The following is a 9763-nucleotide window of genomic DNA, read 5'->3' on the forward strand; positions in this document are numbered from 1 at the left end:
CTCAGTCGTGTCCGACTCAGTGACTCCATGGACTGCAGCCTACCAGGCTCCTCCGTCCATGGGATTTTCCAGGCAAGAGTACTGGAGTGCGTTGCCATTGCCTTCTCCGGCTAGATAACATTGCTGCTCCTGCTGCTACTAAGTCGCTTCAGTCGTGTCTGACTCTGTGTGACCCCACAGACGGCAGCCCACCAGGCTCCCCTGTCCCTGGGATTCTCCAGGCAAGAATACTGGAGTGGGTAGTTACCTTTAAATGTGGACATCAAGCCCCTTCAACCAGACTGTTAGCTCTTTGAGGGAAGGTACTTTCCTTCCAAATCCTTGTATCCCCACAAGCCTATCTCAAGTACAAGTTCTCAGTCATTGCTGAAAGTTACGGACTTCTTGCTAGAGAGAACAAAGCAAATAACATTAAACCTTCCAAAACTGTTTACAAAATTCTTAAAGAAGACAAAGTACAATTATACTGTTTCACAAAAAATTCTCTCCTAGATGACTGCCACGACTATGAAAATCTTTTTTCAGATAAGGTTTCTTTCTTTTTTTTTCCTCAATAAGAAAAACTATTCAGGGTGTACTTTCCTGAGTGACATGTTCAGGAATTACTGGTGACTGGAGTAGGTTTGATTTTGTTCTTTGGTTGGTTGCTTTTAGCATTTTCTCCAATTTGAGACATGATTAAGAATTTTACATTTTCATATTCAGGGGAAAAAACTTTTTTTTTCAATATTTAGATAAGGGAAGACTTTCCTAATCGGCTGTTCTGTGAAAACAAGTTCTCACACGCTTAAATTCTCAAACATTCCAAATATTTTCCTTGTCCCCATGGAGATTAAAGATATTCTTTCAACTCTGACCCAGGGACTGGGATGCCTATTTGGGAACATCAGTCTGAAAACGGAACTTACTATAAGTATACTAGTTCCCTTTTGTTCAAATCACAACTTACGCTTCCTGAGATAACTGATGGACATCAACAGTCTTCAGAAGGCCTGTAATTCTAATTCCCTTGATTTAAAGGCATAACAAAATCTGGAGCTTGCAGAATTGTTCATAGCAAGTACTGGATTTGTAACTGGAACACCTCTAGGAACCAAGAAAATTTTTGGTTACACTAAAATTTTTTGTAATACTATCTGAAAGATTTGTGAAGTTTAAAAACAAGCAAACAACAAAAACCCTAGTTCACTCACTTATCCCAAAGGGAAATTGTCTGTATCTGATAATCAGCTCCCTAAGCCTGTCTGAAGACTTTCTCTCAGCCAGCTTCCACTCTCTTACAGCCCAAATTAAACAAAAATTTACCTTCCTATAACTTTTAAGTTATGCTGCCTGAAATAATCCAATACAAATTACTCTGCTCTTTCACCCAACAACCTATCAAATAAATGAAGATAATAAATAAAAACTCCCATTAATCTCTTTATTCCAGGGCTAAAAACAGGAATGTAGAAACTAAAGAAAACTTGCTCATTCCTAGAAATGAAATTTAGCCATCCATAAAGACATGGTATCCAGACCACATTCCATGTTGATTACTCTTTCACAGAACATGTAAAATATGCTTCTGTATTTCCCTTATCCTGGACACTAAGCTGCTTAAAGAGGTTTTTTTTTTTTTTTTTTTGCTTGCTTTGTTTTCTCAGTCATATCATGTTATGACTTAGTGAGTCTGCAAAAAAACTAAAACCCTCAAACCAGTCACATACAAGAGATTTAGTCCTACCACAAATACCCAGTCCTAGACATAAGGCTTTATTTTCATGGCAATTAAATCTCACCTTGTTAGTTTTAATATAAAATCTAGCCTAAGGAGATTGTGTATGCGTGTGTGTCCTATAATATTATCATATCTGTTAAGCCTTATATTGTTTGTACATATGGTATGTCTACTATGTCTTCAAGGCATGGATAAAATTGTTGTTTTGTTGTTGTTGTTTAGTTGCTAAGTCATGTTCAATTCTTTTGTGAGCCCATGGACTGTAGCCCACCAGGCTTCTCTGTCCATGGGATTTCCCAGACAAGAATACTGGAGTGGGTTGCCATTTCCTTTTCCAGAGGATCTTCCTGATCCAGGGATCAAACCCAGGTCTCCTGCATTGGCAGGAGGATTCTTTACCACTAAGCCATTAGCCAGAATCAAATGTACAGTAAGTATGATAAATAAGGCCCCTCTCTCTTCTTCCCTGTTGAAATAATTTACATATATGCATGCTGTCAGAATTCAGTCTTTGAAAGCATTCCATCCCTCCTAAGCCATTCTCTTCCCTTTTTTCTCTGACCATAGGTTCATGCTCCAATTTTCAAAGCTCTCCTTAAAGTCTCTGGATGAGTGAAATCTGGTTTTCTACACTATGGGGTACAGATCTCATATTCTCTTTCCACTGTGTTGAATTAATATGTTTAAATAAACTAAAATTCTTTCTCAGAGTATGTGTATATAAAAACATACATGGATAAATTAACAGATTTTTCCTCCTGTGTCTAAAGTCATTTCTTGTCCAACCATACCAAAGGTTCAAAGGATTTGTAAAAGGCAGTTCATAAAGACACAGTAAGTGTTTATAGCTCTACTCCTCCAAACAAGTCAGAGACTTCATTCTGAAGAACAGATTAAGTAAATTATTTGAAGGAGAATTATATTTAAGTGATGAACAGCAGACTCCATTCTGGACAGGGTCTGTCATTCCTGAACAGCAAGCAGGCACTTAGAGAAGCACAATAACTCTTCTGAGGTCTTTCAGTAGCATTTATTCAGTACACTGTATTTCCACAAGCACTGAGCTTACTACAGAGTGTAACAACAATTTAAAAAAAAAAAAAAAGGACTGTACCAAATGCTTTTAAATAACAGACTCACCAAATAACTATTGGTTCTTCAATAGGAGGTATGTTAATCACATTATCTTGGAAGAACACGTAGGAAGGAGATCACAGGAATCATTTGGGACTAAAGAGGCCTTAATAGTCTGTTTTAAGCCATCTGAGTTAAAAGCTTAGAGAAAATTGTTTCACAGAGCCCAACATATGATTAACGCTTTCAAAGAAATCTAAGGTAACCCTCAAAGCCAGCACACATAAAGGATGGACAGATACTACATTGGTTTATTCTGTGTCACTGATTTATATACACATCTAGCCAGACAGACTCTCTATGCACTGCTGAGAATAAAAACCTCTTTATTTGCAGGACAATGTCTGTTATTAAACATAAGCAGTCACTCTCAAGCACCAGTTCATCTATAGTAAGTTACTAGAAGGACTGAAGCTGTCACTCTTGACTTGTAGTTTTAGAATTTCATTTATGACTCTACAGAATTTGGTACTAAAAATCAGAATTTTCCCTAGCTGTCTACAACAGAAATTAGGAGATGTTTATGGAAAAAAAGCAACAGGCACTAGGCCCTGCTATGATCTGGTGGGAAAGGGCTTAAGTCTGGACTCAATAGACTTTCGTTTTCATCTTTGTCTTCTTACTCTAAGTTTGCTCTTACTACAGAAAGCTGTGCTCTGGCCTAAAACAATATATACAAATGTCTAAGGAAAAATGTCTCCACACTGAAAATGGTATATAACTTCTCACTCCTTCTCTCAACATTTTAGAGTCAACTATCAACAAAAGACTATGTTATCTTTTAAAGATCCCCTACACACATGAGAGTGTAGATAACTTTTCTTTGATTTTTCATAATGATTACTGCACAAACATAACAATAACAAACCTGGAGAAAAAAAAAAATCAAACAAACCCAAATCTCCCCATTTGGGCACAAAATAACTTCAGCAGCAATAGAAATGTCCTTCATTCTAACGTGGTGGTAGTCACACAAGTATATACATTTGTCAAAACTCATCAATCAAACACTTCAAATGGAAAATTCCCTGGTAGTCCAGTGGTTAGGACTTCATGCTTTCACTGCCAACCGCCTGGGTTCAATCTCTGGTTGGGGAACTAAGGCCAAACAAAAAAGACCTAAAATGGATGCATTTTATGTACATAAATCATACCTCCATAATCTTGATAGTTTTTAAATCATTCCTCAATTTTAAACTTTTAAGCCTCATTATCTCTTAACCTCTTCAACTCCTATTACCTTTTCTTCCACTTATGTCTTTTCACTCTTTCACTCATTCATTCATTAAAATTCACACACTCAATAAAAAATCTGAAGCACTGTGCTAGGTATCGGAGATACAGATGTGAACAAGAAACATTTCATGTCCTTAAGGAGTTTACTGTCTAGAAAGACAGACAGACAGTAAACAGGAATGTTGTGTATAGCCCAAGACACGCTACATACAAAAGGAGTATGCAAGGAATGCACAGTGGTGCATCAAACCTGGCTCTCCCACCACAAAAAACCTGGTGTGCCTCCAAATGTTTCTCAAACTCCCAAATTCCCCTTTATGATCATAATCTGCAGTCCTTCCACTTATGTCAATTCCATAACCTTTACCACCTCAAATCTTACCAATTCCCCCAGAACTCCTGTTTTGGCTTTCCTTACCTCCCATTCATCCCAGACGCCAAGGTTAGCCACTATCCTAATATGTCCCTCATTCACCTCTCATCCTCCACCCGTAATCTCCCCCCCCAACCACTACAATCTTGCTAAACAAATCACGTATGTGGATTCTCTTTTATTCATTGCTGCTGCTGCTAAGTCACTTCAGTCGTGTCCGACTCTGTGAGACCCCATAGACAGCAGCCCACCAAGTTCCCCTGTCCCTGGGATTCTCCAGGCAAGAACACTGGAGTGGGTTGCCATTTCCTTCTCCAATGCATGAAAGTGAAAAGTGAAAGTGAAGTCGCTTTATTCATTATGAGTATATAAATGTCTGCTTTATCAAGCATATACCAGAACAGATCAGTGAACAAATCAGACATCCTGGTACAAGAAACAGACTTTTTTGTTTGTTTGTTTGTTTTTTTCAGAAATAGACATTTAAACAATAAAGACAATACAGTAATTACAGATCATAATAAGTACAGTGAAGGAAATAAACAGAGTGCTTTGACAGAGAATTGTAAGAGGAACCCATCTTTAGACAAGTATCAAGAAAAGGCAGAGGAAAAATACTACAAAGAACAGCAAGCAAAGGTACAGCCCTTGAAGTAAGACAAGAGATTGGACTTATTTTAGAAACTAGGATAGCTAAAAGTGGATGAAGAAAGTAACAGAGATGAGGGGAGATGAACGGACTGGATCAGGCAGGATCCGGAAGAACTTGTAATGAGTTTAGATTTTATTCCAAGTAGACAGGAAACCAAGGATTTAGGCAGGAGATTGACATGATCTGATTTAGTCTTTAAAAGATTACTCTGATTGCTCTGTGGAGGATGGACTGGAAGAGGGCAAAAACAGAAGCTAAGAGACCACTGCAGTTGCCCAGGCAACAGATGGTGGCTAGGACTAGAGAGGTAGAGTGGGGAAAGATGGTCTGCCTTCATGAGCTATCAGGGACGTGTCACCTACTGAGACAGGGATAACAAAACTTAATCTGCCTCCCCTCGTTGCCCTCCCCAAACTTGGTCTTTCCTCACAGTATATGACAAAGACATGGCCATGAATGCTTAAGTCAAAAACTGGGGATCCAGATGTCATGTTTCTTCCCTTCTCTGTCTTGCCTAATCCATAAACAAATCTTTCTACTTCTAGCATACTTCCAAAACCTCTCTCCAATCCACCCACTTCTCTTCATCTCCAGTGACACTGCTCTAGCACAAGCCACCATCAGCTATGGCTTGGTTACTGTAGTTGCTTCCTAATTGCTCCTCCATTTGAAACACTTTTCAGACATCCAAGTGGATATATCAGGAAGGCAGCTGGATCTGTGATTGTGCTGCTCAGAAGTGAGATGACCCAGAGATATAAATTTGGGAACTGAATGAATACAGATGGTATTTAAAGCCACAGAACTGAATGAAATCACATGGACAGAGGATGAACACAGGGAAAAGAACAGAGTTTAGTACTGTATCAGGAGGCATCCTTTGAGATGGACTTAATAAAAAAAAAATCCAGTTAATGAAGACAGAAGGCAGATGTTCTGTCAGACCACTCCACATACTACACATTCCCAACCGCTGTCAGTCTTCACTTCCTAGACCCAGTAAAGCACCTTCTCTCAGAAACTACTGCCTATGACACTGCACTACTCTCATCTCCTACCTGCTTGGCTGCTTCCTTTCTACGTCCTTCTCCACCGACTATCCCTGAAATTTAATCATTCCTGTCTCCCTCCTCTTCTCCCTCGCTTCCTCCCTCTCTCTTCAACTGTCTGTCTCTGTGTATCTATACACACACACACACACACACACACCCTCCTTCTCAAAGATCTTATCCATCCCCACAACCTCAACTGTCAACTCTACACTGAGAACTTCCAAATTTTTCTGGCTAAGCCTTAACTTTAAGTGTGGCCCACAGACCAGGACTACATTCAAAGGGCATTCTTGGGAAAATGAAACTTCTCAGACCCCAACCCAGACCTATAGAATCAAGTCCCCTAATGATTCTTAAGCAATGGCTAACCTAATAAACATCCAATAATTCATAGCCATTATTTCTAATATTCTAAAATTGAGGCCTTACAAATAGCTGTGGTAAGAAGAGAAACGAAAAGCAAAGGAGAAAAGGAAAGATATACCCATTTGAATGCAGAGTTCCAAAGAATAGCAAGGAGAGATAAGAAAGCCTCCCTCAGCAATCAATGCAAAGAAATAAAGGAAAATAATAGAATGGGAAAGACTAGAGATCTCCTCAAGAAAACTAGAGATACCAAGGGAACATTTCATGCAAAGACAGGCTCAATAAAGGACAGAAATGGTATGGACCTAACAGAAGCAGAAGATATTAAGAAGAGGTGGCAAGAATACACAGAAGAACTGTACAAAAAAGATCTTCACGATCCAGATAATCACGATGGAGTGCTCACTCACCTAGAGCCAGACATCCTAGAATGGCAAGTCAAGTGGGCCTCAGGAAGCATCACTACAAACAAATCTAGTGGAGGTGATGGAATTCCAGTGAGCTATTTCAAATCCTAAAAGATGATGCTGTGAAAAGTGCTGCACTCAATATGCCAGCAAATTTGGAAAACTCAGCAGTGGCCGCAGGACTGGAAGAGGTCAGTTTTCATTCCAATCCCAAAGCAAGGCAATGCCAAAGAATGCTCAAACTACTGCACAATTGCACTCATCTCACATGCTAGCAAAGTAATGCTCAAAATTCTCCAAGCCAGGCTTCAGCAATATGTGAACCGTGAACTTCCAGATGTTCAAGCTGGTTTTAGAAAAGGCAGAGGAACCAGAGATCAAATTGCCAACATCCACTGGATCATTGAAAAAGCAAGAGAGTTCTAGAAAAACATCTATTTCTGCTTTATTGATTATGCCAAAGCCTTTGTCTGTGTGAATCACAATAAACTGTGGAAAATTCTGAAAGAGATGGGAATACCAGATCACCTGACCTGTCTCTTGAGAAATCTGTATGCAGGCCAGGAAGCAGCAGTTAGAACTGGACATGGAACAGCAGACTGGTCCCAAATTGGGAAAGGAGTACATCAAGGCTGTATGTTGTCACCCTGCTTACTTAACTTATATGCAGAGTATATCATGAGAAACGCTGGGCTGGAGGAAGCACTAGCTGGAATCAAGATTGCTGGGAGAAATATCAATAGCCTCAGATATGCAGATGACACCACCGTTATGGCAGAGAGTGAAGAGGAAATAAAGACCCTCTTGATGAAAGTGAAAGAGGAGAGTGAAAAAGTTGGCTTAAAGCTCAACATTCAGAAAAGTAAGATCACGGCATCTGGTCCCATCACTTCATGGCAAATAGATGGAGAAACAGTAGCTGACTTTATTTTTTTGGGCTCCAAAATCACTGCAGATGGTGACTGCAGCCATGAAACTAAAAGATGCTTATTCCTTGGAAGGAAAGTTATGACCAACCTAGACAGTATATTAAAAAACAGAGACATTACTTTGCCCACAAAGGTCCATCTAATCAAGCCTATGGTTTTTCCAGTAGTTATGTATGGGTATGAGAATTGGACTGTAAAGAAAGCTGAGTGCTGAAGAATTGATGCTTTTGAACTGTGGTGTTGGAGAAGACTCTTGAGAGTCCCTTGCACTGCAAGGAGATCCAACCAGCCTATCCTAAAGGAGATCAGTCTTGGGTGTTCACTGCAAGGACTGATGTTGAAGCTCAAACTCCAATACTTTGGTCACCTAATGTGAAGAGCTGACTCATTTGAAAAGACCCTGATGCTGGGAAAGATTGAGGGCAGGAGGAGAAGGGGATGACAGAGGATGAGATGGTTGGATGGCATCACCGACTCAATGGACATGAGTTTGGGTAAACTCCGGGAGTTGGTGATGGACAGGGAGGCCTGGCGGGCTACAGTCCATGGGGTTGGAGAGTCGGATATGACTGAGCTATTGAACTGAACTGAACATTCTAATTGCATGTTATGTGACATCAGAAATTTGAGAAACTTCATGCCTGTTGATAGCAATATGACAAAAAAAAAACTTTCTAAGAAGGAAGTTTGATATAAGAAAAACAGACGTAATAATACACAGGGACAAGACTCTAATGGAATTGGTACGATTTCTTAAACCTTTGTAACTGTCACATATTTACTATTTTTGTTTTCCCCTGCCTCCCAATGGCGATTTAAATTCAAATTATTTAAATGTTAAAGAATCTCTGTGCCTGCTTTGCTTAATGAAAAAGAATAAGTAAACTGGAAAGCTTGTATCTTACTCCACAGTCAGGATAAAATTGAAGATGGAATTTTTAAAAAGAACAGGAAAGTAGGAAGATGTCTGGCATCCTAAAGTAGGTGGACAGATCCAAGCCAAAAAAGTAATCCAGAAGCTAACCAGTCACAGGTCTTCATTCACTGTCTCTTGTACTAAAATTTGAGCACTTACTAGTGTCTCTGCTGCTGCTAAGTTGCTTGAGTCCTGTCCGACTCTGTGTGACCCCATAGACGGCAGCCCACCAGGCTCCCCCATCCCTGGGATTCTCTAGGCAAGAATACTGGAGTGGGTTGCCATTTCCTTCTCCAATGCATGAAAGTGAAAAGTGAAAGTGAAATCGCTCAGTCGTGTCTGACTCTTAGCGACCCCATGAACTGCAGCTCACCAGGCTCCCCCATCCATGGGATTTTCCAGGCAAGAGTACTGGAGTGGCGTGCCACTGCCTTTTCCAGTCATCTACCTACTATCTTACAAAACTTAAAGTCTTGCCCAAAGAAATCTAATGTATCTTGAAGAGTTTGCAACATAATTCCAGCTGGACTCCTGTACCATTATCTACTGTTCTAAGTAAATCCAGTCTAGACTGATGAGGTTTAATGCATCACCTGCAAGGAATTAACATCTCAAAGCTTTAAATAAACGCTTGTCATCTTTAGCAACACAAAACTACAGTAACACTTCTGACCACAGCACAGGTTCTCCACTCCTTCGAAGATGTAAAATGCACAGGTTTACATTATGATCAGATGTTTCAGCTGCTTCTAAAGTTTCCCTATCTTCTTACTTCTTATCACCCCAAACATATGCCTCCTCCTTTAATAGGGTGAAATGAGGTTGAACTGCTACTTAGGTTAGAGGATGGTTGCACTGCCCTAGCTGATGGCCAAACCCTTATTCCAGCTTCTTCCCCACCTGATTTTTATCTTCCAGCCAGTCTCTTCAGTCCCTGAAGTGGACTCTTATTTCTGGAGCTCACTCTGTTCTCTCATA

The 9763-nt window shown here is 39.9% G+C and overlaps 1 protein-coding gene across 1 annotated transcript in view; it reads right to left on the reverse strand.

Moving 5' to 3' along the window:
- UBR1 (ubiquitin protein ligase E3 component n-recognin 1) overlaps positions 1 to 9763 on the reverse strand; it is a 162977-nt gene that overhangs the window by 152193 nt on the left and 1021 nt on the right. The window lies entirely within an intron of this gene.

Source organism: Ovis aries, chromosome 7 (genome assembly GCF_016772045.2).
Source record: "Ovis aries strain OAR_USU_Benz2616 breed Rambouillet chromosome 7, ARS-UI_Ramb_v3.0, whole genome shotgun sequence".
In the NCBI taxonomy this organism is placed as follows: Eukaryota; Metazoa; Chordata; class Mammalia; order Artiodactyla; family Bovidae; genus Ovis; species Ovis aries.